This window comes from Plecotus auritus, assembly GCF_963455305.1.
Source record: "Plecotus auritus genome assembly, chromosome: 2".
Taxonomy (NCBI): Eukaryota; Metazoa; Chordata; class Mammalia; order Chiroptera; family Vespertilionidae; genus Plecotus; species Plecotus auritus.
This window is the reverse complement of record NC_137771.1, coordinates 112,829,511-112,855,667: the sequence shown is the minus strand read 5'-3', so window position 1 is coordinate 112,855,667 and position 26,157 is coordinate 112,829,511. Positions and strand designations below refer to the sequence as shown.

The 26,157-nt window shown below is 42.6% G+C and overlaps 3 pseudogenes across 3 annotated transcripts in view; all 3 read left to right on the top strand.

The window, feature by feature from the left end:
• Window positions 1-440: 440 nt before the first annotated feature.
• On the top strand, window positions 441-1,899 carry LOC308241179 (protein FAM114A2-like; annotated as a pseudogene). The gene is made up of 2 exons: window positions 441-503; window positions 610-1,899. The product of its transcript is annotated as a protein FAM114A2-like (transcript).
• Window positions 1,900-9,674: 7,775 nt separating this feature from the next.
• LOC308240847 (phospholipid scramblase 3-like) lies at window positions 9,675-10,492 on the top strand (annotated as a pseudogene). Its single transcript has 2 exons — window positions 9,675-10,000; window positions 10,101-10,492. The product of its transcript is annotated as a phospholipid scramblase 3-like (transcript).
• Window positions 10,493-10,633: 141 nt separating this feature from the next.
• Window positions 10,634-26,157, top strand: part of LOC308241178 (nuclear prelamin A recognition factor-like) — a 98,382-nt pseudogene continuing 82,858 nt past the window's right edge. Inside the window, exons 1-2 of the transcript in view lie at window positions 10,634-10,690; window positions 11,190-12,392. The product of the transcript in view is annotated as a nuclear prelamin A recognition factor-like (transcript). The remainder of the gene's footprint in view (window positions 10,691-11,189; window positions 12,393-26,157) is intronic.

Here is a 26,157-nt window from a genome sequence, read left to right as displayed (position 1 = left end):
ATAATTGAGCAGGGAAAAGCAGTATTATCTTGATTTTATACATGTGACTATTAATAATAAGTATAGACATTAAGCCCAGGGTTTTAACTCAGGTCCAAGGACTCATGACACAATGTTTATTTCACTTCAACTTATAGAAAAAGCAACATTTCTTATTCTTGTAGGGGAAATATTGGCATAACTTTTCCCAAAAGTAATTATTGAAAATATTTTTTATCTGGTTTTATACATAAACTTTTATATTAAATGTTATGGTTATTTTTGTGAAATAACTGTTAATCAAGTAGTTACTTACAATGCTGGATTGTTCTAGAGGTAGAATGGGCTAGTTGAATCATTGTAATTATATGCATTATTCTGACTAATTTTTCAGTGCATAGAATTGAGATGCTATTCTTCAATAAATTACCAATTGACTTCTGGGGTAGCAGTAGTGACTCATGGGCAGCTGTGGTGGCAGCTGTGATGTAATCATGTTGGATGAAGATGATATTAAGATTCTAGTGATAACTAAAGCAACCCACATCCTTGAAGAAGGGAACTCTGAGCAATTCTGTTGACCAAAGTATCAAAATAGAGAGTAAACAATAACCTATAGGTTCTGCTCAGGAAATACCAGAGTCCAAACCTTCCAGTGACTGCAAGCTAGCAGTTTTTCCTGTTCAGGCATCACTGTTGCCTGCAGAAACTGTTTCTCAAAATGTACCTCAGACCTCATGGGGCTATTAGGGGAGCAGGGGCAAGTCCTTATTTTCCTCAGCCTTAGCTACAGTAGCCACAGTAGGACAAGGTATTTCAAATGTCATTGAGAAGGAAGGCAGAGACTTCCCTTGTAATTCCTAGTCTCAGAGAAATTTCAACTGAGTTTCAGCATGCAACAGGAGAGATAAATGCCAAAAAGAATGAAAAATCCTACCCCATTTCTAGGCCATTTGGTGTATTCTCAACCATCTCTATTGCTGTTCAGAGAACAGTAAAAATCATTATCAGTGGGGGTTTAGATGCCTTACCATTAATTGGGGAAAAGACAGTGGATGTAATAACAGAAGGGGATTCTGGATTTAAAAGGACCAAAGGTCTGATGAGCAGGAATTCTACACTATTTAGGAAAGGAGAAAGAAAAGCAGTGAACTATCAATGAGATGATTATGGAAACAGAAAACTCATTATGGACTATTCTTTGATTAATTAAAAGGCACTTTTTCATCTAGAAGGTCCTGAGATGATTTCCTGGGAAAGTGAAGTAAAGATGAAATATTAATTCTCTAAGTGGAGAAGAATTAAAGACTCTTATGCTTGAATTGGAAACTGAAAAAAGCATTTTCCCTAGCAGCGTTCTCTGAGGAAGAGGAAGAAAAGAAAAAATGAGATAGGTAACAAATATATTTCCCCAGATGCATATCTCCTCCAAACCAGAGAAACTTGGCAGGACAAGAAATAGACTAGGAATGGATCAGGACATCTCTGGAGAGGCCATTAGAAGAGAAGAAAGAAGGAGGGAAAACAATTGGAAGGAGAAAAAACTGAACAAATCAATAAAAATTCAATAGAAGATATCCATGCATTTACAATCCAGAGCCTAGAACAGACTGTGAAACAAATGAATTGTTTCACAAGTATCAACTCTGGTTCTGCATGCCCAGAAGCAGGAAGTGACCTCTACAGAAGGAAGCAGAACCTAAAAGGAAAACGAGATGACAGCTGTGTTGTGCATAGAGTTGTACTGTCTAAAGAGTTTACCACCTGTCTAATAACCACTAGTGTCAAAGAAAAGGCAGATGTCCTTAATTTATTAATTATTTCTAGAAGTATCAAATAGTGCTTTCTATATTCAGGATGCCCCTTCAGCTACTCTTACCTGTGCTTGTATGGATGAAAAGGGGCCACATAATAACCTAACTCAGGGAAGGCCTGTGTGGTGGCCATGTAAACTTAAGACACCTAAAATTACCACAAAGGCTGGTCTGAAATTAAAATCTCACACGTGTCAGAATGACTGTCATCAACAAGCAACAAGTGCTGGCGAGGATGCAGAGAAAAAGGAACCCTCTTGCACTGCTGATGGGAATGCAGACAGGCGCAACCACTGTGGAGAACAGTATGAAGTTTCCTCAAAAAACTAAAAATGGAACTCCCATTTAACCCAGTGATCCCACTTCTAGGAATATATCCCAAGAAACTAGAAACACCAATCAGAAAGGACATATGCACCCCTATGTTCATAGCGGCACAATTTACCATAGCTAAGATTTGGAAACAGCCCAAGTGCCCATCAGCAGATGAGTGGATTAGAAAACTGTGGTACATCTACACAATGGAATACTATGCTGAGGTAAAAAAGAAGGAATTCTTACCATTTGCAACAGTATGGATGGAACTGGAGATCATTATGCTAAGCAAAATAAGCCAGTCAAAGAAAGATAAATATCACATTATCTCATTCATTTGTGGAATATAATGAACAACATAAACTGATGAAGAAAAACAGATCCAGAGACAGAGAAGCATCAATCAGACCGTCAAACCTCAGAGGGAAGGTAGAGTAGGGTGGGAGTAAGGGAGAGAGATCAACCAAAGGACTTGTATGCATGCATGTAAGCTTACCAATGGCCACAGACACCAAGGGGGTGAGGGCACGAATGGGGGGTGGGGGAGCAATAGGGAAATAAGGACACATATGTAATACCTTAATCAATAAAGAAAATTTAATACCAATAAAATTAGATCATACAGCAAAACAAAAACAAAACAAGAAAACCTTTTATTTAAGGAGCAGTTTATAGTGGGTAGTCATGTCCTAGTCCAGTATCTTCCCTGACAAAGATCAACTTCAATCTTTACTGAGCCAATTGCCTTTTTGCATATAAGGTAACATACCTGTGGAATGTCAAGGTAACTTGTAACTTCCTTTTTGCTGGACCTCTCAGAGCACAACAATGGAGCCAGGGCGCAGATCACAAATTCCCTCACTGTTATTGTGTTAATTGTTGACTGTTAACTAACCTGTACCCCCCTGTGTAAAGGAAGCATATGTCTATCATTTTACTTTTTATCCAACCTCATCCCTGATTTGCTTTCTCCCATGCATCACTAATCCATCACCAATGGATTTACTAATAATGTAATCCACTTACATTTTCTCTTTTGATTGTAATGTATAAAATCAGGTGAAAAACTGCCATTCTCCTGAGCATTATCCCAACAGGTTGAGATTCTGCTTCCAGGCAATTGTCCACATTGGTTCAAATGAACTCACAATAATTCTTTACAGGTTTGAATGTTTTTTGTTTTAAGTTAACAATGGATACCTAGATCATTGAGAACAAGACTGAATTACCAGAGGGATGAGTTGCGGGGCCAGAGGCCTTTGTCAGAACATCGAAGAACAGAGAAAATTGACCTGAGACTTGTGATGGTCAAGAAATGCACTGAATTCTGGGTAACCTTGCAGAAGTAAGGGAGAAGGGTTATATAAAATTTTAGGCATGATAGCAGTTTTATAGGAAGTTTGTTGCCTTCACTGCTTGGCTAAAGTATCCAGTTCCTCACACTGTTCTTCCCAGTTGTTATAATTAATAAATTATTTGAAAAAAAAACATTTAAAAAAGTTTAAGTATAATAGCTCTAGATCAAGGTTAGTGGGACATGCAGGCAAAAATATTGGTCTTTGCTTTGATGATGCAAAATACTAACAATTTTGTCATGGATTTGATTTTGCAGCCCATAAATATAACTGGTTGTTAAGCAAGAGAAAAAGAACTTAATTTAGTATTTAAGAATTCATATGCTTGATCTATTAATGCCAAACACTTCTTTCTTTAATAAAATCCATGACTTTAAGACACTGAGTATATATAAACTCTGTAATGATTATCCTTTATTACACAAATTATTGGAATTGGTTAGAAAGTTTCATCTGCTCTTTAATTCCCAACAGACAGTTGACATTGAGTCAAAACTTATAGAATAGACTTGTAGCCACACAAATTAACTATAACAACATGCCCTTTGGCTTCAAATTGCTCTCTCGCCCCAAGATGACAAGCTTTAAGTTGTAGTTGACCACCACTGAACTGGATTCAGGATCAATAAGTGCCTTCTAGAGAAACAGTTTCATGTTTGCAGATATTCTGAGTCTCTCTAGGGTGTTTTCATGCATATTCCATGTGCAGGATAAATTCTGTAAGAGCCAGCTACAATGGAGTGTGAAGCACTTTTAGTAATGAGCTTTTTGTTGTTTTAATATCCTTGAAGTAGACTGTAGAGTTCTATAGAAATGATGTTCATTTATAACAGGATTTAACCTGTAAGGCGCAGTACATTTTTTCTTTCTTATTATTTTAATGTATTCTTCAGCATGTTTATAAATATAACTTTATATTTTAAATCTTCAGTCTCCTTTTGGCTCTCTTGGACAATTTTATCATCTTACTAAAATTTACTTTTTAAAAAAATTCTTCAATGTTATTGTTTTAATGATTCAAGTGACTTGTTTGAATTAAACCACTCACCTACTAAAACCTTTAAATAAAATGTAATAATTGTTTCAAAAATTTTAAATAGATAAATAAATTACCAGTTGAAGTCAGTTAGTATGTGCTTTGTACTCTTATAAATTAGTCATTCCTTATGGGGAGGGATTAAAACCTGAAGTTATAGCGATCAATAGCTGATATAGTCCAAGTCCTCATGGAAATTTTCTTTCTCTTTATCTTAGTCATTAATCCTGAATTTATGAAATACTTGTTCAATAGTTATTGAGCAAACACTAAGAAGGAATGGGCAGTAGATTTAGTTCCCCTTGCCTTTAGGAAACTTATGTTCTAGTAAAAGTGCTCAGACATATATGGCATTAACTCACCATAGGTGGTAATTTGTTTTAAATGGTATATAAGATGGTTTGCAATGGCATAAAAGTTCCCTGAAAGATCTTTTTTTTATCCTCACCTGAGGATGTGTTTGTTGATTTCTAAAGAGAGGAAAAGGGGGAGAGAGAAAGAAATATTGATGTGTGAGAGAAACATTGGTAGGTTGCCTCTAGTGCATGCCCCCACTGGGGATCAAACCTGCAACTTTTGGTGTATGGGACTATGCTTCAACCAACTGAGGCCACTCATCCAAGGTCAGAAAGATAATTTTTAACATTGTGATCTTGAAAAATTATAAAATTGCAATTGAAAATGTTGATTATAAAGTTTGCAAAAAGAATGAAAAAGAAGAGGTGGCAGAGCATAAATTTTGTCTCAGATCTCAGAAAGAGACAAAAATAGGATATATATAAGCAAGGCATGGTACTGCAGCTGTGGCATGTGGGTGATAAAAAAGTTGTGTGCAATGTTTGCTAAACTATGTTAAGAGGAACACTTTCATGAGCATGTAACAGTTTTGCCAAAAGTATTTTTAAGTATTCAAATTCTAATAGTAGTCAAAACATGTATAACTTTAGAACTCATAAAAAAAATCTCCACATGCCATGAGAATAGTGGTAGATTTCCAATATTTCAATATTGACTAACAGTTTGGGTCTTTTTCCTGGTTCCCACCATTGCTCATATCTTTTAGGGCAGAACTAGACATAATCTCTGCCTGCCGTAGAGCAATCCCAAAACCAGATAAGACACTACAGAGAAAGAGAATTACCAATATCCCTGATGAACATAGATGCTAAAATCATCAACAAAATTCTAACAAACCAGATCCGGCATTACATTAGAAAGATCATACACCATGACCAAGTGGGATTTATTCCAGGGATGCAAGGATGGTACAATATCCACAAATCAATAAACGCGATGTATCACATAAACAAATTGAAAGACAAAAATCATTTAATCATATCAATTGATGCAGAAAAGGCATTTGCCAAATCCAACACCCTTTTCTGATAAAACCTCTTAGCAAAGTGGGAATAGAGGGATCATACCTCAACATAATAAAAGCCTTATATGACAAACCTACATCCAACATCATATTCAATGGGCAAAAATTAAAACCATTTCCCATAAGAACAGGCACAAGACAGTGATGCCCCCTTTCACCACTCCTGTTCCACATAGTACTGGAAGTGCTAGCCATAGTGACCAGACAAGAAGAAGAAATAAAAGGCATCCAAATTGGAAAAGAAGAAGTAAAATTGTCATTATTCGCAGATGGCATGATATTTTACATAGAAAACCATAAAGACTCCATAAAAAAACTGCTAGACTTAATAAATGAGTTCAGAAGTATAGCAGGATACAAAATTAACACCCAGAAATCTATGACTTTTTTATACACCAATAATGAATTCACAGAAAGAGAAACTGAAAAAACAATCCCATTTACCTTGCAACAAAAAATTTAAGATACCTAGGAATAAATTTAACAAGGAGATAAAGGACCTGTACTCAGAAAATTACAGGACGCTGAAAAAAGAGATAGAGGAAGACATAAACAAATGGAAGAACACACCGTGTTCATGAATTGGTAGAATCAACATCATTAAAATGTCCATACTACCCAAAGCAATCTATAGATTCAATGCCATCCCCATTAAAATACCAACAGCATATTTCAAAGACCTAGAACAAACTCTCCAAAAATTCATCTGGAGTAAAAAAAGACTCTGAATAGCTGCAGCATCTTGAGAAAGAAGAACAATGTAGGAGGGATCACAATACCAGATATCAAGCTATATTACAAAGCCACAGTTCTCAAAACTGCCTGGTACTGACATAAGAACAGATGTATGGACCAATGGAACTGAACAGAGAACCCAGAGATCAACCCAAGCCATTATGCTCAATTAATATTTGTCAAAGGAGGCAAGCACATACAATGGAGCCCAGACAGTATCTTCAATAAATGGGTTTGGAAAATTGGACAGATACTTACAAATAAATGAAACTAGACAACCAACTTACACCATACACAAAAATGAGCTCAAAATGGATAAAGGACTTAAACATAGCATGGGAAACCATAAAAAATCTTAGAAGACTCCGTAGTCAGCAATTTAGCAGACATATGTTGTAGCAATATTTTCACTGATACAGATCTTAGGGCAATGGAAAATAAGGAGAAAATAAACAAATGGGACTACATCAAAATAATAAGCTTCTGCACAGCACAGAAACCATCAACAAAACAACAAGAAAGCCCACTGCATGGGAGAAAATATTTGCCAATGTTATCTCCGATAAGGGTTTAATTTCCAAAATATACAGAGAGCTCATACAACTTAACAAAAGAAAGATAAACAGTCCAATAAAAATTGGGCAAAGGACCTTAATAGACACTTTTTGAAAGAGGACATACAGAAGACCAAGAGGCATATTAAAACATGCTCAAAGTCACCAATCATCTGAGCGATGCAAGTCAAAACAAGAATGAGGTACCAACTCACGCCTGTCAGAATGGCTATCATAAACAAATCAACAAACAACAAGTGCTGGCCAGGATGGGGAGAAAAAGGAACCCTTGTGTACTGCTGGTGGGAATGCAAACTGGTGCAGCCACTGTAGAGGACAGTATGAATTTTCCTCAAAAAACTAAAAATGGAATTCTCATTTTACCCAGTAATTCCACTTCTAGGAATATATCCCAAGGAACTAGAAACACCAGTCAGAAAGGATATATGTACCCTTATGTTCATAGCAGCACAATTTACAATAGCTAAGATTTGGAAACAGCCTAAGTGCCCATCAGCAGATGAGTGGATTAGAAAACTGTGGTACATCCACACAATGAAATTCTACACTGCTGTAAAAAAGAAGGAATTCTTACCATTTGCAAACGCATGAATGAAAATAGAGAACATTTTGCTAAGCGAAATAAGTAATTTGGAGAAAGATAAATATTACATGATCTCACTCATTTATGGAATAAAATGAACAACATAAACTAATGAACAAAAATAGAAGCAAAGACAGAAGCATCGAACAGACTGTACAACCTATGAGGGAAGGTGGGGGTGAGGCAATAAGAGATCAACCAAAGGACTTGTATGCATGCATATGAGCAAAACCAGTCAACACAGACAGTAAGGGGGTGAGGGCTTGTTCTTGGGCGTCGGGGGAGAGGAGGGGTCAATGGAGGAAAAGGGAGACTCATGTAATACTTTAAACAATAAAGAATTTAAAAAAAATCAATTGGTGAGCATATGAATGGGATGATTAAAGAATATTTTGTACCCACTAATAATAATATTTTATATAAATTAATTTTTAAAAAGGTGGTGACAGTAAAATATGAGAGGTGGTTGATAAAGTTAAATCAAGCATTTCTACTTTTCCACAAGATGGTATATATATCTGAGGGGAAAAGAGGGATAATGATATTTTAAAAATATTATCCTTATCAATCATCATTAACTTACACCCAAAAATGATTGCCTGACGTGATGATATTTGACTAAAATTTTGGTCAAATTACTATGGCTCTTCCTAGGTAATTTGGGAGCAAATAAATAATATCATTTTTGGTCTGTTTTTTAAACTATGTGCTAATAATACAGACCAGCTCTCAAATTATTTAAGTCCAAATGTTATTTCTCATTACTGATTAAATAAATTCATTTTTATTTCCAAAATATGGTGCAATGTACTTTTCTCATTCTTAACAACAGTTAATACATTTTTTACTTAGTGTTAAATAATAGTAACCCAAAAATAACAACAAAACAAAAACAAAAAAATGCATGGACTACCACTAAGAAGAACATCCTAATATATAAAAAGCCAGGTGCCTTCATGACCTAAGTGACCAGGCGGATGACTGAACAGCATGCTAGGGACCTGAGGAAGCAGGAGCTGATCAATCGGTGGCAGTGGAGACTGGCGAGTGGCTGGAAGGCAGACCTCTTAGTCCCTCCTCCCGGCCCTCAGACTCCAATTAATCGGTGGCAGAGGCAGGGCAGAACTGGGGACTGGCTCTCTTAGTAGTCCTGCAGGTTCAATCTCAAGGGGCCAGGCCAAGCACCAACAGCCCAGTGCTGCTGGCATGATCCCAACAGTGCTGCTGGCCTCCTGGAACTTGGCCCCAGGCACTGCGGCCACTTCCCCTCCCTAGATGGTCCACAAGGAAGAAAGGATACCACCAGCAGTGCCAGGGGTGACCATCAGTTACTGCTCTCCTCATGCTTCTACAAGGTCACTTGAGCCAGCCCCCACTCACCCCGCTCCAGATGAAGTGTGGTCACTGCACACGGAAGGAATATAGTAAAAAAACAAAAACTGATGACCAAGGGCCCACCTGCATGAGCTCTCGGGAGCCTCTGAGTGCTGGGCACCCCAACTATTTAAGGGGCTTCAGGTGAGTGAGGGACACAGAGGAGTCAGGAAACTGCCCTTAAGGTGGGGCCGTTAGTCTGATCATGAATCCACCATCCTGCCATCTGACAACAGCCGCCTCCACGGACAATGGGAGAACAAAGGGAGGGGGCGGTTCTGCAAACCCCAAAGGGAATCCAGGGTCCCAGATACTCTGCCCCTCCCGCTGACACTTTCGGTTTCTCCCTGAGTCAGAGGAGCTGCCTGAGAGACCCTGGGAAGGCGCCTGGCACAGCCACCTCTCTGCATTTGCCTGTTTATCTTTGTGTCTGTGTCTGTGTCTGTCAGGCTGTCCCCAAGCTTGCCTCCACTTCTAGAACTTAGCTTCTGATATAGCAACAACCCGTGAACCCTCATACCTTTCCTATGGCAGGATACTTGCCCCCCACAGGCTATAGCCCTTTTTCCCCTTCTCCCTACCCTGTGACTGCTGGGTACCCGGATCAGGTGCAGCATCCTGGGCCCAGACTAGGGCTAGTGCCCACCTACATGTCTACCCCTGTGCCTGGCTTCAATCCCTTCCCCTCGCTCAGCCCCAGTGCCCTGGGGCCTGCTGCTGGGCCTGCTGCCCTCCTCTTGCCACTGCCCTGGGTGCCTTCTGGCCTTGAATTCTTGGTGCTGATTGATCAGATTCTGATTCACCAGCGGGCTGCATGAGTGGAAACGCTCCTAGACTGGGAGACAAGTAACCGGTATGAACTTTGCTCAGGGGCTGGCTTAAGAGAGAAACTGCTGTGCACGTCTGTGCTGCGGGGCCTGCTGGTCCCTTTGCATCCATCTGGTGGACTCCAGGGATGGAGAGATGGAAGTACAGTCACCATGAGGCACCACCATTGGCCATGTGCTCCAGACCTGGCATCCCTTCCTCCCCAAGTTCTCCATTCAAGATGCTGATCGTCATACGATCCTGCGAGTGGTGAGACCCTTCTGGACCTGTGGCTGTGGCAGACACCAACTTTGAGGTGAAGACTAAAGATGAGTCCAACAGTGTGGGCCACATCAGCAAGCAGTGGGGGAGGAGGGGCTGCTCCAAGAAGCCCTCCCGGATGCAGATAACTGGCTTACAGTTCCCACTGGATCTGGATGTGAGAGTGAAGGCTGTACTGCTGGGAGCCACATTCCTCATTGACTACATGTTCTTTGAGAAGCGAGGAGGCACTGGGCCCTCTGCCATCACCAGTTAGATGGCATCTCAGGGTGAGGACCATCACCAGCCAGAACTCAAGATGGTCACCTGGTCTGACCTGGCCCTCCTCAGAGGCAGCCCCTTTCCTCCATGTACACTGCAGAGGACAGACAGGGATGCCTAAGAGGCTGGAGCCATGATGCCCCATGCCTACCCTACTCCCCTGGCCTCCTTCACCTGTGGCCCCCACAGAAGGGTGTGTATGAGAGCCCTTCCCCTGCTACCTATCACCACTGCCTCCGGCCATCTCTCAGCACACAGGCATATCGGCTTTCAAACTTGTCCTACTCACTTCCTCTCACCCTCTTCCAGGGCCTCTTCTCTGGAAGGGGCCTTTGGAATCCAGGGCTCTGGGGTTTTACAACAGAGCTGGGGTGGGAAAGGGTAAACAGCACCAAAGATGGCTGATATGGCCACCCACCTCTGCCTCAGCTTGACCAATTAGTTCAGCCTCAGAACGTGGCACTCAGAGGGGATTCCTACTTCCCCAGCAACAGCTCTAGGGGCTCAGCCCCAGTGCCAACCTCCTCTCCCCGTTGGCCATCCCCACAGCTGGTGCTAGCTGCAGCTCCGTGTGCCTTACTTAACCACCCCTTCCTTCCATGTTCCTACAAAGGAGGCTGCATCTTTGTATGTTATATTCATATAAACTTTGTAACGTTTTGGGAAAAAAAAAAAAAAAAAAAAAAAAAAAGGATGACCAAGAGAATGCCACAGTCAAAATCCAGAGTCTGGCTCAGGAGAATGGAGAGAAGGGAGAATTCTGTAAGTTGGACAATGCCAAGATATTTCTGAGTGATTGCCTAGCGTGTGACAGTTGTGTGACCGCAGAAGAAGGAGTCCAAGTTTCTCAAGAGAATACTAAGGACTTCTTCCGTGTTCTGAACCTTAATAAGAAATGTGATACTTCACAGCACAAGGTGTTGGCAGTGTCCATGTGTCCTTAGTCTCTGCCTTATTTTGCTGCTAAATTCATCCTCAGTGCCACTGATGCATCCAGAAGACTCCGCGGCTTTCTAAAAAGCCTGGGGGTGCATGGTCTTTGACATGAAGATAGCTGCGGACTTCAGTATCCTGGAGAGTCAGAAGGAATTTGTGCATCAGAACTACCAGCACCGTAAGGAAGAACCCTGTCTACCCATCCTGACCTCTGCCTGCCCCAGCTGGGACTGATATGCAGAGCATGTGCTGGATCACCCCATCACCTCCCACCTCTGCATGGCCAAGTCTCCCCAGCAGATCATGGGCTCTCTGGATCATGGGTTCGCCAGATGGCAGAACCTGTCCCCAGGCAAGATTTCCCACGTCACTGTGGCACCATGTTATGATAAGAAACTGGAGGCCCTTTGAGAAGATGTTCCCACAGCTTTGCATAGTTCCTGGGGTGTTGACTGCATGTTAACCTCAGATGAAATTATCCAAATAATGGAGCAAAGTGACCTCGCCTAGAATGATGCTGCCGTGGGCACTCTATTTGGAGACATGAAGGAGGAGGAGGTGAGGCTCCACGAGGGTGCCAGCTCTGATGGGTACCTGGCGCACATCTTCAGGATCATGGCCAAGGAGCTGTTCAATGAGGAGGTGGGGGTGCTCACCTACCACAGCCTGAGGAACAAGACTTCCAGGAGGTCACCCTTGAAAGGGACAGAGAGGTTCTGCTATACTTTGAGGCTACTTACGGCTTTTGGAACACCCAGAAGTGGTCCTGAAGCTGTAGAGGGGCAAGTTCCCCTCCCACTTCATGGAGGTTCGGGCCTGTGCTGGGGATGCCTAAGTGGCAGAGGCCAGGCCCAGGAGGACAAAGGGTGTGTGGACAGGGCACTGCTGCAGCGAATGGAAGGCATCTACGCTGCCATCCCAGTGTGGCCCCCGGAAACCAGCGCCCATGTGCAGGAGCTGTACCAGGAGTGTGTGAGGAAGTGGGGGGAGCGACTCCCCCCTGGCCCAGGCTGCCCTGCACACCACCTAACAGGGCCCAGGGCAGCCTACAAGGACATCAAGTGGTAAAGGTCCAGCAGATGCCCGGCCTGCAGGCCACCTGAAGAGGGGTGTCAGATGAGTGAAGGAAAGGCATAGCATCTCTGTCATCGCTTTGGTTTTCAGAATTCCCTGCTCCCCATCAGTTGGCTCCCTCCCTCTGAGGGGCGCTGTCGTCGTCACATGGGTGCAACTGGAATATTGTATCTCGAGAGGATTGCCCCAATGTACATATCCTTTTATCCGACAATGAAAAAATCCCAAAGAACAAGAATGGAGACAGACTACTGTCCTTTAGGCTTAAAAAAACCTGGAAGTGTCCTGCGAAGAGCTGAGACTTGGTTCCGTCCACGCACCTCAGAGAAATTGGATGAGGAAATGACCCAGTTTGGCCCTGACTTTACCCACTTATGTTACTCTTGAAGGTGTCTTTGCCACAATGTGAATAAACTGCCACCCTTTGGTACAGGGGCTCATACGAAAGTTTGCATTCCCAACTTTTCTTGAAACAGATCTGTGTTTTGCAGCTGTGCCAACTGTCCTGACACCAGGTCTTGTCGACCAGGTCCTGTCCCTGGGAATCAGGGGCCACTGGAATGGACACCCCCCCATGCCCTTTTACATTCAGGGATTCAGCTGAAATCACTTTGGGGGATGCCTGGCAAGGGTGACAGGTGTCACAGATAGAAGGATGAAGAATGGAGAGGTGGACACCGTGCTCAGTCCCTCCCTGGATGGGGTCAGGCAGATGAAGGCTGGCTAGCCTGCCCCACAGTTGAGTGAGATAGCATCCTCTCTGTCTACCTCTCACCCCGTGGGCTCGGCCACCCCCCTCAGCTTTGGGCAGCCCTCTGTGTTCCACAATGGCATGCTCTTCCCTCACATGCTGTTCACCCTAAATGAGAAAGAAGATAGCAGTTGGCTCACATACAACTACACAGAAAGACAGGGCTCACAGCTGTTGAGCACAGTGGCAATGGCAGGAGCCTCTCCTGCCTCTATGGCAGTGCTAAGTAACAGCGAGCCAAGTGGTAAGGAGCAGCGAGCAGGTGGGAGGTAAGGAGCAAGGGGTCCTGGACTGCGAGAGGGATTTCCAACTGTTGGCTAAGCCAGCAGGCAGACATCCCCTGAGGGGTCCCAGACTGTGAGAGCATACAGGCTGGGCTGAAGGACCCCCCTCCCTAAGTGCACGAATTTCGTGCACCGGGCCTCTAGTATAAGATAATAGACAAAAGGTATATAAAAAAAGATGATGTTATAATCTACAATCTGGTTGATTTGTATATACTTTTAGCAATTATTTCCACATATCCAAACACTTTATAAGCATTATCATTTGTAATCTTTATAATTATATGAGTAATTACTATTTGTGTGTCTTTTATAACATGGAACAATTTGTATAAGATCACACAACCAATACGTGGCATGTTCAGAATTTCAACTCAGGAAAAATTTAACACAGTAGTATATTCCCTTCTATCCTTAAGGTCTCTGAATTTGACTGGGAGATCTTTGACATTTCATTTCAGAAGGCCTGCTGCAGTTCAGACTTTGAGGACCAGCATAATTTGTATCCCTCCTGTCAATTAGGATGTTTAGGGGCACATTGCACAAAGGACACTCTCCCTTCATGAGAGTAACTTGTCCTGGGATTATTAAAGTCCCCAATATCTTTGAGCAAAAATGTCTGTTTAGCTCGATTATTCTACATAAATATAGCAGTTATTATACACAAAATTCGTGCACGAGGGGGGTGTCCCTCAGCCCGGCCTGCACCCTCTCCAATCTGGGACCCCTTGAAGGATGTCCTACTGCCAGTTTACAGGGATCAGGCCTAAACCGGCAGTCGGACATCCCTCTTACAATCCGGGACTGCTGGCTCCTAACCGCTCACCAGCCTGCCTGCCTGATTGCCCCTAACCACTCTGCCTGTCTGCCTGCTCACCCCCAACTGCCACCCGCTGCCAGCCTGCTCGCCCCTAAATGACCCCCCCGTCAGCCTGATCACCCACAACTGCCCCCGTGCCAGTGTGCTTGCTCCCAACTGACCCCTGTCAGCCTGCTCATCCCCAACTGCCCCCTACTGGCCTGCTTACCCCAAACTGGCCCCCCGCTGTCCTGATCACTCCCAACTGACCCCCAATGATGGCCTTCTTGCCCCCAATTGGCCCCCCTTCTGGTCTGCTCACCCCCAACTGCCCCCTTCAACAGCCTAATCACCCCCAATGGCCCCCCTACTAGCCTGATCACCCACAACTGCCCACCCCTCTTGGCCTCTAATGAGCTCTACCTTGGCCCCGCACCATGGCTTTGTCCAGAAGGTCTTCTGGAAGGTCTCCCAGTCTAGTTAGCATATTGCCCTTTTATTAGTATGGATAGAGACCTGGTGCATGGGTGGGGGCTGGCTGGTTTGCCCTGAAGGGTGTCCCGGATCAGGGTGGGGGTTCCCTTGGGGTGTGAGCAGCCTGGGTGAGGGCTCATGGCTGTTTGCAGGCTGACCACACCCCCCAGCGGGGACACTTACTCCATCGGTGCGTGGCCAGCCTGGGGTGAGGGGCTGAGGGCCATTTTTAGGCTGGCCACGAGCCCTGGTGACCAAGGCTCCCAGCCCCTCCTTGAGTGGAGGCCAGGGCAGGCTGGAAGCCTGGGTCGCCCCTGGTGACCCAGGCCCCCAGTCACTCCTTCAGCGGTGGCACAGGTGGGCGGGAAGCTTGGCTTCCTATGTTGCCGGAGGCAACCAAGCCTCCTGCTTGCTCCAGCTCCATGGCTGCTACCATCTTTGTTGGGTTAGTTTGCATACTCACTCCTGATTGGCTGGTGGGTGTAGCAGAAGCATGGTCAATTTGCATGTTTCTCTTTTATTAGATTTTCCCACTCAAAATATCTCAGTGATACCCCAAAGCCTAAGGAAATATTTTCCAAACTTTATTACTCTTAAGAGTCAATACAGATGGTCTTATGCATGTTCATTTGAAGGCCCTATATCCTGAAACCAAATTTGGTAGGTATCATGAAGTTTTTAGATATTCCATATTTTCAACATATAGGGCATGAAATCTGCTATTTCTTAAAATTTGTGATAACCAGACAATAGGATCACCTGATTGTTTCACCTACACATATCTGTCTAGTCAGGATGCCATCAGTCTTTGTTTCCATATATCTATTCAAGACTAAGCAGCACATAGGTGTCGCCAAACTTCTGGTGGCTATGTTAGCTAAGGGCATAGCAGGCATGCACATAGTTCTCCAGTTACATGTGGTGCAGTTGAAAAAGTAATTCAGAATGCTAAAAATTAACAATCCAGAAGCTTCCTAAGTAAAAACAAATATAATGTAAAGCAATGCATTAATTTCTTGTTGTGTAAAATACAATTTCATCTTTAAAAAATATATATACTTTTATTGATTTCAGAGAGTAAGGGAGATGGAGAGATGGAAGCATCAATGATGAGAGAGAATTATTGACTGGATGCCTACTGCACACTTTCTATTGGGGATTCAGCCGGCAATCTGGGCATGTGTCCTGACCGGGAATCAAACAGGTGACCTCTTGGTTTATGGGTCAGTGCTCAATCATGAGCCACAATAATTTCATCTTATAAAAACAAAACACTGGCACCCAATTAAAAGATTTACTTTCTAGCCAAAATACCTCATCATTTATAGCAAATTTATTATAATCAAAAGTTATAGCCACTACTTGAAGAACTATTTAGTCCACGAAGAATCACAAATTATTGAAGTTTTTTACCTGAAAGGAATCAAGGATTTGAAATCTTGAATCCACTTAGCTTTAGTAAGAGAAAGGGCTTTTGCCCCAACATTTCATTCTTAAAGTTATCAACCTACAGAAAAGAATGGTCCAATAAATGTCTACTAATCTTAATTCACCAATTGTTTACAATTTGCCATAGTTTGCTTTACCTCTTTCTACCCATCTATCCTTTTTCTCTCCGTACCATTTAAAATACATGGCAGGCATATTGGCTTTTCCTTGTCTACTAAAAATAAAGATATTCTCTCCCATAAATTCAATTCTAGGAACATACCTAAGAAAATCACAATAACCCTGTAATGTTACCTAATATCTTATTTATATTCATATTTCCCAAATAGTTGCCAAATGTCTTCCATATCTGTTTATTGTATTTTTCCATCCAAACTACATTCACACATTGCATTTGATTATTATGACTTTACTCTCTTTCTCTTTTTTAAATAAGTCATGTCATTTGTCTTACAGAAATTATTTTTAAATTTATCATTATTGTTGAAACTATTACAGATGTTGTGTGATGTCAGTTTTTTTGGCTACCACCTGTCAAACATTATTCATTGAGTTTTAAGGATCTTGTAACTCAAATTTCCACACATTTGAAAGAATGTAGTAAAACTGAAAGTTTCCAGGTTTTTCATTGGGCAGATTATGTAATTTCTTTACTTTTGGCATCAATACAACCACATTTGTTTTAAGAGGCTGTGGAGTCATGATTTCAATTTGGGATCCAACTGAAATATTGGACTATATCAGATAATAGTGTTGTAAATAATCAATATACTTTATTTTCCAAAATGGGCAGTTGGACATCCCTCTCACAATCCAGGACTGCTGGATCCCAACCTCTTGCCTGCCTGCCTTCCTGATTGCCCTTCACCGCTTCTGCCTGCCAGCCTGATCAACCCCTAACCACTCCCCTGCCAGCCTGATCAATGCTTACATGCTTCCCTGCCAGCCCAATTGCCCCTAATTGCCCTCCCATGCCAGCTGGGTCACCCTTAAATGCCCTCCCCTGCCAGCCTGGTCACCCCTAACTGCCCTCCCTTGCCAGCCTGGTCGCCCCTAATTGCTCACCCCTGCCGGCCTGGTCGCCCCCAACTGCCCTCCCCTGCAAGACTGGTCACCCTTAACTGCCCTCCCCTGCTGGCCTGGTCCCCCCCCAACTGCCCTCCCCTGCAGGCCTGGTCCCCACCAACTGCCCTCCCCTGCAAGCCTGGTCACCCCTAACTGTCCTCACTTGCTGGACTGGTCACGCCCAACTGCCCTCCCCTGCAGGCCTAGTCCCTCCCAACTGGCCTCCCCTGCAGGTCTGGTCCCCCCGCAACTACCCTACCCTGCAGGCCTGGCCAGCAGGGGGCTAGTGAGGGGCAACCAAATGACCAAAAAGCAGGCTGTGTGAGGTGACCAGGCCCGAAGGAGGGGCAGTTGGCGGCGACCAGACTGGCGAGGGGGGGGAGTTGGGGGCAACCAGGCTGGTATGGGGGGCAGTAAGGAGTGACAAGGCTGGTGTAGGAGCAGTTAGAGGCGACCAAGCTGCTGGGGGGAAGTTGGGGGCGACCAGGCAGGCGGGGGGGGGGCATTTAGGGGTGACCAGGCCAGCAGTTGGGAAGTTGGGGGCAACCAGGCCATCGGGGGGGGGGCAGTAAAGGGTGACCCGCCTGGCAGGGGTTGCAGTTAGGGGTGACCAGGCCCGCAGTGGTGGGGGGAAGTTGGGGGTGACTAGGCCAGCAGGGAGGCAGTTAGGTGTTAATCAGGCTGGCAGGGGAGCGCTTAGGGGGTGATCAGGCTGGCAGGCAGAAACAGTTAGGGGCAATCAGGCAAGCAGGCAGGTGAGCAGTTAGGAGCCAGCAGTCCCAGATTGTGAGAAGGATGTCCCAGATTGGAGAGGGTGCAGGCTGGGCTGAGAGACACCCCACTCTGCCCCAGTGCATGGCCTCTAGTCTATTTATAATAACTAAAATTAGGATATAGATTCTGTGATTATGAATATTTTACATTTGGAAATAGGCCCCATTACATTGAATAATTGGACTTGCCCCAAGGTTTCATAGAGGCTCTTGGGTTGATAATTCTCTTAAAGATATCACATGATCTCACTCATTTGTGGAATATAATGACAAACATAAACTGATGAACAAAAACAGATCCAGAGACAGAGAAACATTGATCAGACCATCAAACCTCAGAGGGAAGGCTGGGGCGGGTGGGGGGATGGGGGAGAAATCAACCAAAGGACTTGTATGCATGCATATAAGCCTAACCAATGGACACAGACACTAGTGGGTGAAGGCATGAGCGGGGTGGATGTGGGGGGGCATGGGGAGATAAGGATACATATGTAATACCTTAATCAATAAAGAAAGAAAAAAGAAAGATATACAAAGGATTGACTGAGAGAGACACTGTATTATTATTACTAGTAAAAACATTATGTGGGTTTGGTAATTTAAAAGGAAAATGCATAATAGTCATCCGTAATTGATTTATTCAACTTTTTTCTTACTTAGTTGTGAAGACTTTCTAAGGCTCATTAGATAGGCCATCATTCTACCTTTCTAACTTGCAGTTTAATCATAAATCCAGCTTTTTACAAGGTAAAGCCTCCATTCCTTAAATTACATCAAATTTCACTCTAAATACTGAATTTTTTTCCCAAGTGTACTAACCTGTTACTTATGCTTTATTTATTTTTAATTTAATAAATCTTTATTGTTCAGATTATTACAATTGTTCCTCTTTTTTCCCCCCATAGCTCTTCTCCACCCAGTTCCCAACCCATCCTCTGCCCTTCCCCCGCCCCACTGTCCTCATCCATAGGTGTACGATTTTTGTCCAGTCTCTTCCCGCACCCCCACACCCCTTTCCCCCCGAGAATTGTCAGTCCACTCCCTTTCTATGGCCCTGATTCTATTATATTCACCAGTTTATTCTGTTCATCAGATTTTTTTATTCACTTGATTTTTAGATTCACTTGTTGATAGATATGTATTTGTTGTTCATAATTTTTATCTTTACCTTTTTTCTTCTTCTTCCTCTTCTTAAATAATACCTTTCAGCATTTCATATAATACTGGTTTGGGGGTGATGAACTCCTTTAGCTTTTTCTTATCTGTGAAGTTCTTTATCTGACCTTCAATTCTGAATGATAGCTTTGCTGGGTAGAGTAATCTTGGTTATAGGTTCTTGCTATTCATCACTTTGAATATTTCTTGCCACTCCTGTCTGGACTGCATAGTTTCTGTTGAGAAATCAGCTGACAGTTGTATGGGTGCTCCCTTTTAGGTAACTACCTGTTTTTCTCTTGTTGCTTTTAAGATTCTCTCTTTGTCTTTTGCTCTTGGCATTTTAATTATGATGTGTCTTGGTGTGATCCTTTTTGGATTCCTTTTGTTTGGGGTTCTCTGCGCTTCCTGGACTTGTAAGTCTATTTCTTTCACCAGGTGGGGGAAGTGTTCCGTCATTATTTCTTCAAATAGGTTTTCAGTATCTTGCTCTCTCTCTTCTTCTGGCACCCCCATAATTCGGATGTTGGTACGCTTGAAGTTGTCCCAGAGGCTCCTTACACTATCTTCATATTTTTGGATTCTTTTTTCTTTTTGCTTTTCCAGTTGGGTGTTTTTTGCTTCTTTGTATTTCAAATCTTTCACTTGATTCTTGGGATCCTCTAGTCTGCTGTTAGATCTCTGTATAATATTTTTTATTTCAGTCAGTGTATGCTTAATTTCTAGTTGATCCTTTTTCATATCCTCAAGGGTCTTGCTAAATTTACCAGCCTTTTCTAGAAAATTCTTGAAAAACCTTATAACTGTGGTTTTGAACTCTATAGCCAGTCATTTGATTTCCTCCATTTCTTTCATTTGTGATCTGTTTCTTTGTCTCCACATTTTGGCTGCTTCCCTGAGTTAATAGAGTGGTTTTGTGTGCTAGGTGTCCTATAGGGCCCAGTGGCTCAGCCTCCCCAGTTACCTGAGGTGGACACTCTTGGTGCACCCCTTTGTGGGCTGTGTGCAAAGTCTTGTTGTAGTAAAGCCTTGATTGTTGTTTGTATCACTGGGAAGAATTGACCTCCACGCCAATTGGCTGTGAGGATCAGCTGTGTCTACAATGGGAGAACTTCTGTGCTGGAGATACCCTTATTGGAGAAGACTTGCAAAAGCCTCTGTGCTCAGCTTGGATGGGGCGGAGTCTCTGGGCAGAGCAGACAGCATTGGTTTCCCGTCAGCCCTGCCCTAATAGGCCCCTGTGTCTCAGTGTCCCGTGGTAATCTCTGCAAGCACCTCTGAGAGAAAGCTGCCCTCGAGTTCTGCCTGCTGCCAGACAGTCCAGTTTCTCCCCAAATGAGTCTGGGTCCCCAGATTCTTGCCCGAAACCGAAGTTTAGTGCAATCGGGAGTTTTTGTCTCCCTTCTGCTTGAGAAAGCCAGCCACGCACTCAGTTGCCAGTCCTCTCTGCACGAGCGTCTCAGTACCTCTGCATCCTGCAGCTCCTCTGAGTCTCAGTGTGCTTTTCCTTTTCCTTCTATTTGTAGAATTTCCACTCAGCCAGCCTTTCTGTGGTTCTGGATGATGTTCCTTTTGTCTTTTAGTTGTAGTTTTGAAATTGTTGTGCGAGGCAGCAGTTTAGGTGTTTACCTATGCCGCTATCTTGGTTTCTTCTCTTATGCTTTATTTTAGAGAAGCAAATTAGTTCATAGTAATGTGGGTTGTGTTTCTCTTAAGAAATAATAATTTTTTCAAGTTGCTACTTCTTTTTCTTAAATTATATATCTACTCCCACATTTCCTACCTTCAAGCAATTTCTTTATGATTTACTCTCTCTTTCATATGCATTCAAGTTTCAAGCAAACCAAATCAGTGAAACAGTGGTTATGGGATACTGCATGTTAATAAACAGTCTGACCAAATTATATGCCCCTGGTATCTACCACTCTGATCTGCTTTGTCCTCAGATTCACAAATATATTTTACTAGAGGCCTGGTGCACGAAATTCGTGCATGAGATGGTACCTCATCTCACACCTGTCAAACCACCAGAGGTCCCTCAGCCCAGCCTGCACCCTCTCCAATCTGGGACCCCTCGAGGTATGTCTGACTGCCCGTTTAGGCCCGATCCTTCTGACAACCTAAACGGGCAGTTGGACATCCCTTTCACAATCCAGACAACTGGCTCCCAACTGCTTGCCTGCCTGCATTCCTGATTGCCCCTAACCACTTCAGCCTGCAAGCTTGATCATCCCCTAACCCAGCCTTGGGCAAACTATGGCCCACGGGCCGGATCCGGCTGTTCTATCAGGTTCTCTTGCTCTCCCCTCTGCTCCTTTACTTTGAATTTATATTAGTTCACACAAACACTCCATCCATGCTTTTGTTCCAGCACTCCGGTCCAGTTTAAGAACCAATTGTAGCCCTCGAGTCAAAAAGTTTGCCCACCCCTGCCTAACCACACCCCTGCCAGCCTGATTGATGCTCAATTGATCCCCTGCCAGTCTGATTGCCCCTAACTGCCCTCCCCTGCAGGCCTGGTCACCCCTAACTGCCCTCCCCTGAAGGCCTGGTCACCCCTAACTGCCCTCCCCTCCAGGCCTGATCACCCTTAACTGCCCTCCCCTGCAGGCCTGGTCCCTCCCAACTGCCCTCTCCTGCTGGCCATCTTGTGGTGGCCATCTTGTGTCCACATGGGGGCAGCCATCTTGTGTATTGGATTGATGGTCAATTTGCATATTACTCTTTTATTAGCTAGAATAGAGGCCTGGTACACAGTGGGGGCTGGCTGGTTTGCCCTGAAGGGTGTCCCAGATCAGGGTGGGGGTTCCCTTGGGGTGTGGGCCAGACTGGGCGAGGGGCCTCTGGTGGTTTGCAGGCTGGCCACACCCCCCAGCGACCCAAGTGGAGGCCCTGGTATCTGGGATTTAGTTATCTTCTATAATTGAAACTTTGTAGCTTTGAGCGGAGGCCAGGGCCACAGTGCGGGCAGGAAGCTTGGCTTCCTCCTTCGCTGGGGACAACCCAGGCCTCCTGCTTGCTCCATCTCGGTGGCCGCTTCCATATTTGTTGGGCTAATTTGAATACTCGCTCCTGATTGGCTGGTGGGAGTGGTTTCTCGGTGTAGTGGAATTATGGTCAATTTGCATGTTTCTCTTTTATTAGATAGTATACTATTCATTTAAAATATAGGCATTTATCCCCTAATTTTGCTCAACAAAACACTCTATAGCTATGAGAGTGACAAAAACCTAAAAGTACTCTTTTTCCTTTCTTCTAAAACAAAGGTAGATGAAAATCTACTTGTTTTCTTTTCACTTTGTAGTTTTTAATTATGTGCCAGGGTTCTCATTCTTACACTCCAAAGTAGAAAAAGCATGGAATTTGGAGTTACCCAAAATTGATTTGGAATCCCTGTGTTTCCAGTTATGGATTAAATTGTGTCCCCAATAAAAATATAATAAATACTATCCCCCAGTACCTGAGAATGTGACCCTATTTGGAAACAGTGTAGCTGCAGATATAATTAGTGAAGATGAGATCCAAGTTGTGTAAGGTGGACTCCTAATACAATATGACTGATGCCTTTTTTATTTATAATTTTTATTGTTTAAATTATTACATATGTGTCTTTTTTCCATGATTGACCCCCCTGCTACTCTCTCCACTCAGGACAAGCCCCCACTGCCCCAGTGTCCATGTCCATTGTTTATGCTAATATGCATGCATACAAGTCTTTGGTTGATCTCTTACCGCCCACCCTTTCCCCTGTCTTCTGTCTGAGGTTGGACTGTTCAGTGTTTCTTAGCTCTGGATCAATTTTTGTTCATCAGTTTATGATGTTCATTATATCCCACATATTGACTGAGATCCTGTGATATTTATATTTCTATGACTAGCTTATTTCGCTTAGCATAATGCTCTCCAGTTCCATCCATGCTGTTGCAAAGGGTAAAAGTTCCTTCTTTTTATAGCAGTATTCCATTGTGTAGATATACCACAGTTTTTAATTCACTCATCTGCTGATGGGCACTTAGGCTGTTTCCAAATCTTAGCTATTATAAATAGTGCTCCTGAGAACATAGGGGGCATATATTCTTTTTGATTGGTGTTTCTAGTTTCTTGGTATATATTCCCAGAAGTGGGATTATGGGATTGAATAGGAGTTCCATTTTTAATTTTTTGAGGAATCTCCATACTGTCTTCCACAGTGGCTGCACCAGTCTGGATTCCCACCAGCAGGGCATGATGGTTCCTTTTTTTCCACATCCTCACTAACACTTGTCCGTTTGTTGATTTGTTGATGATAACCATTCTGACAGGTGCGAGATGGTACCTCATTATAGTTTTGATTTTCATCTCTCAGATGAGTAGTGACTTTGAACATGTTCCATATGTCTCCCAGACTTCTGTATGGTCTCTTTCAAAAAGTGTCTATTTAGGTCCTTGGACCATTTTTGATTGGATTGTTTATCTTCCTTTTGTTAGGTTGCATGAGTTCCCTGTAAATTTTGGAGATTAAACCCTTATCTGAGAAAGCATTGGCAAATATGTTCTCCCATGCAGTGGGCTTTCTTGTTGTTTTGTTGATGGTTTCTTTTGCTGTGCAGAGCTTTTTATTTTGATGTAGTTCCATTTGTTTATTTTCTCCCTAGTTTCCATTGCCATAGAAGCTGTATCAGTAAAGATATTGCTAAGACATATGTCTGATATTTTGCTTCCTGTGAAGTCTTCTAAGATTTTTATGAGTTCCCGTCTTACATTTAAGTCCTTTAACCATTATGAGTGCACTTTTGTATATAGTGTAAGTTGCTGATCTAGTTATATTGTTTTCCATGTACCTGACCAATTTTCCCAGCACCATTTACTGAAGAGACTGTCTTGACTCCATTGTATGCTCTTGCCTCCTTTGTCAAATATTAATTGAGCATAATGGCTTGGGTCAATTTATGGTTTCTCTGTTTTGTTCCATTGGTCTATATGTCTGTTCTTGTGTCAGTACCAAGCAGTTTTGAGAACTGTGGCTTTGTAGCATAGCTTGATATCTGGTATTGTGATCCCTGCAACTTTGTTCTTCTTTTTCAGGGTTGCTGTGCCTATTCAGGATCTTTTTTATTCCAGATGAATTTTTGGAGACTTTGTTTTAGGTCTGTGAAATATGATATTGGTATTTTAGTGGGGGTTGCATTGAATCTATAAATTACTTTGGGTAGTATAGACATTTTAATGATGTTGATTCTACCAATTCATGAACACGGTGTGTTCTTCCATTTGTTTATATCTTCCTCTATCTCTTTTTTTAACATCCTGTTGTTTTCTGAGTACTGGTCTTTTACCTCCTTCATTAAGTTTATTTCTAGGTATTTTAATTTTTTTGATGGAATGATAAGTGAGATTTTTTTTTAACTTTCTCTTTTTGTGAGTTCATTATTCGTGTTTAAAAAAAGCCATAGATTTCTGAGTATTAATTTTGTATCCTGCTATATTGCCAAACTCATTTAATAAGTCTAGTAGTTTTTGATGGAGTCTTTTGGGTATTCTATGTACAATATCATGACATCTGTGAATAAGGACAGTTTTACTTCTTTTCCAATTTCGATGCCTTTTATGTCTTCTTTTTGACTGATCTCTATGGTTAGCTCTTCCAGTACTATGTAGAACAGGGGTGGTAAAGTGGGCATCCCTGTCTTGTTCCTGTTATTAGGGGAAATGGTTTTAGTTTTAGCTCATTGAGTATGATGTTGGCTGTAGGTTTGTCATATAAGGCTTTTATTAGGTTGAGGTATGATTCCTCTATTCCCACTTTGTTGGGAGTTTTAATCAAGAAAGGGTGTTGGATTTTGTCAAATACTTTTTCTGTACCGATTGATATGATTATGTGATTTTTGTCTCTCCATTTGTTTATGTGATGTATCACATTTATTGATTTGTGGATATTGTACCATCCTTGAATCCCCAGAATAAATCCCACTTGGTCATGGTGTATGATCTTTCTAATGTAATGCTGGATTCAATTTGCTAGAATTTTGTTGAGGATTTTAGCATCTATGTTCATCAGGGATATTGGCCCGTAGTTCTCGTTCTTTGTGGTGTCTTCATCTGGTTTTGGAATTAGAGTAATGTTGGCTTCATAGAAAGAGCTTGGAAGTGTGCCTTTCTCTTGAATTTTTTGGAATAGTCAAAGGAGGATAGGTTTTAGTTCTTCCTTAAATGTTTGGTAAAAGTCCCCTGTAAAGCCACCCAGACCAGGGCTTTTGTTTGCTGGTAGATTTCTGATGACTGCTTCTATATCTTCAGTAGTTGAAGGACTATTCAGGTATTTTTATTCTTCCTGATTGAGTTTTGGAAGGTTGTATTTTTCTAAGACTATGTCCATTTCATCTAGATTGTCCAGTTAGTTGGAGTAGAGTTGTTCATGGTATTTTTTTTTTAACAATTCTTTGTATTTCTGTGGTGTCTGTTGTTACTTCACCTATTTCATTTCTGATTTTGTTTCTTTGGTTTCTCTCTTTGTTTCTTGCTGAGACTTTGTTTCTTGTTTATCCTTTCAATGAACAAGCTCTTAGTTGTTATGATCTTTTGTTGTTGTTTGTTATTTTTTGGTCTCTATTGTGTTTATTTCTGCACTGATCTTTATTATTTCCTTCCTTCTGCTTACTCTGGGTTTTTCTTTTTGCTCTCTTTCTAATTCTTTGAGTTGTATGGTTCCATAATATATTACAATTTTTCTTGTTTTTTTGAGGTAGGCCTGTAGAGCTATCAACTTCCCTCTCAGGACTGCTTTCACTGTGTACCATAGATTCTGGATTGTTGTGTTTTCATTGTAGTTTGTTACCAAATTCTTTTTATTTCTTCTTTGATCTCTTTAGTAACCCAATCATTGTTCAATAGCTTGCTATTTAGCCTCCAATTGTTTTATTT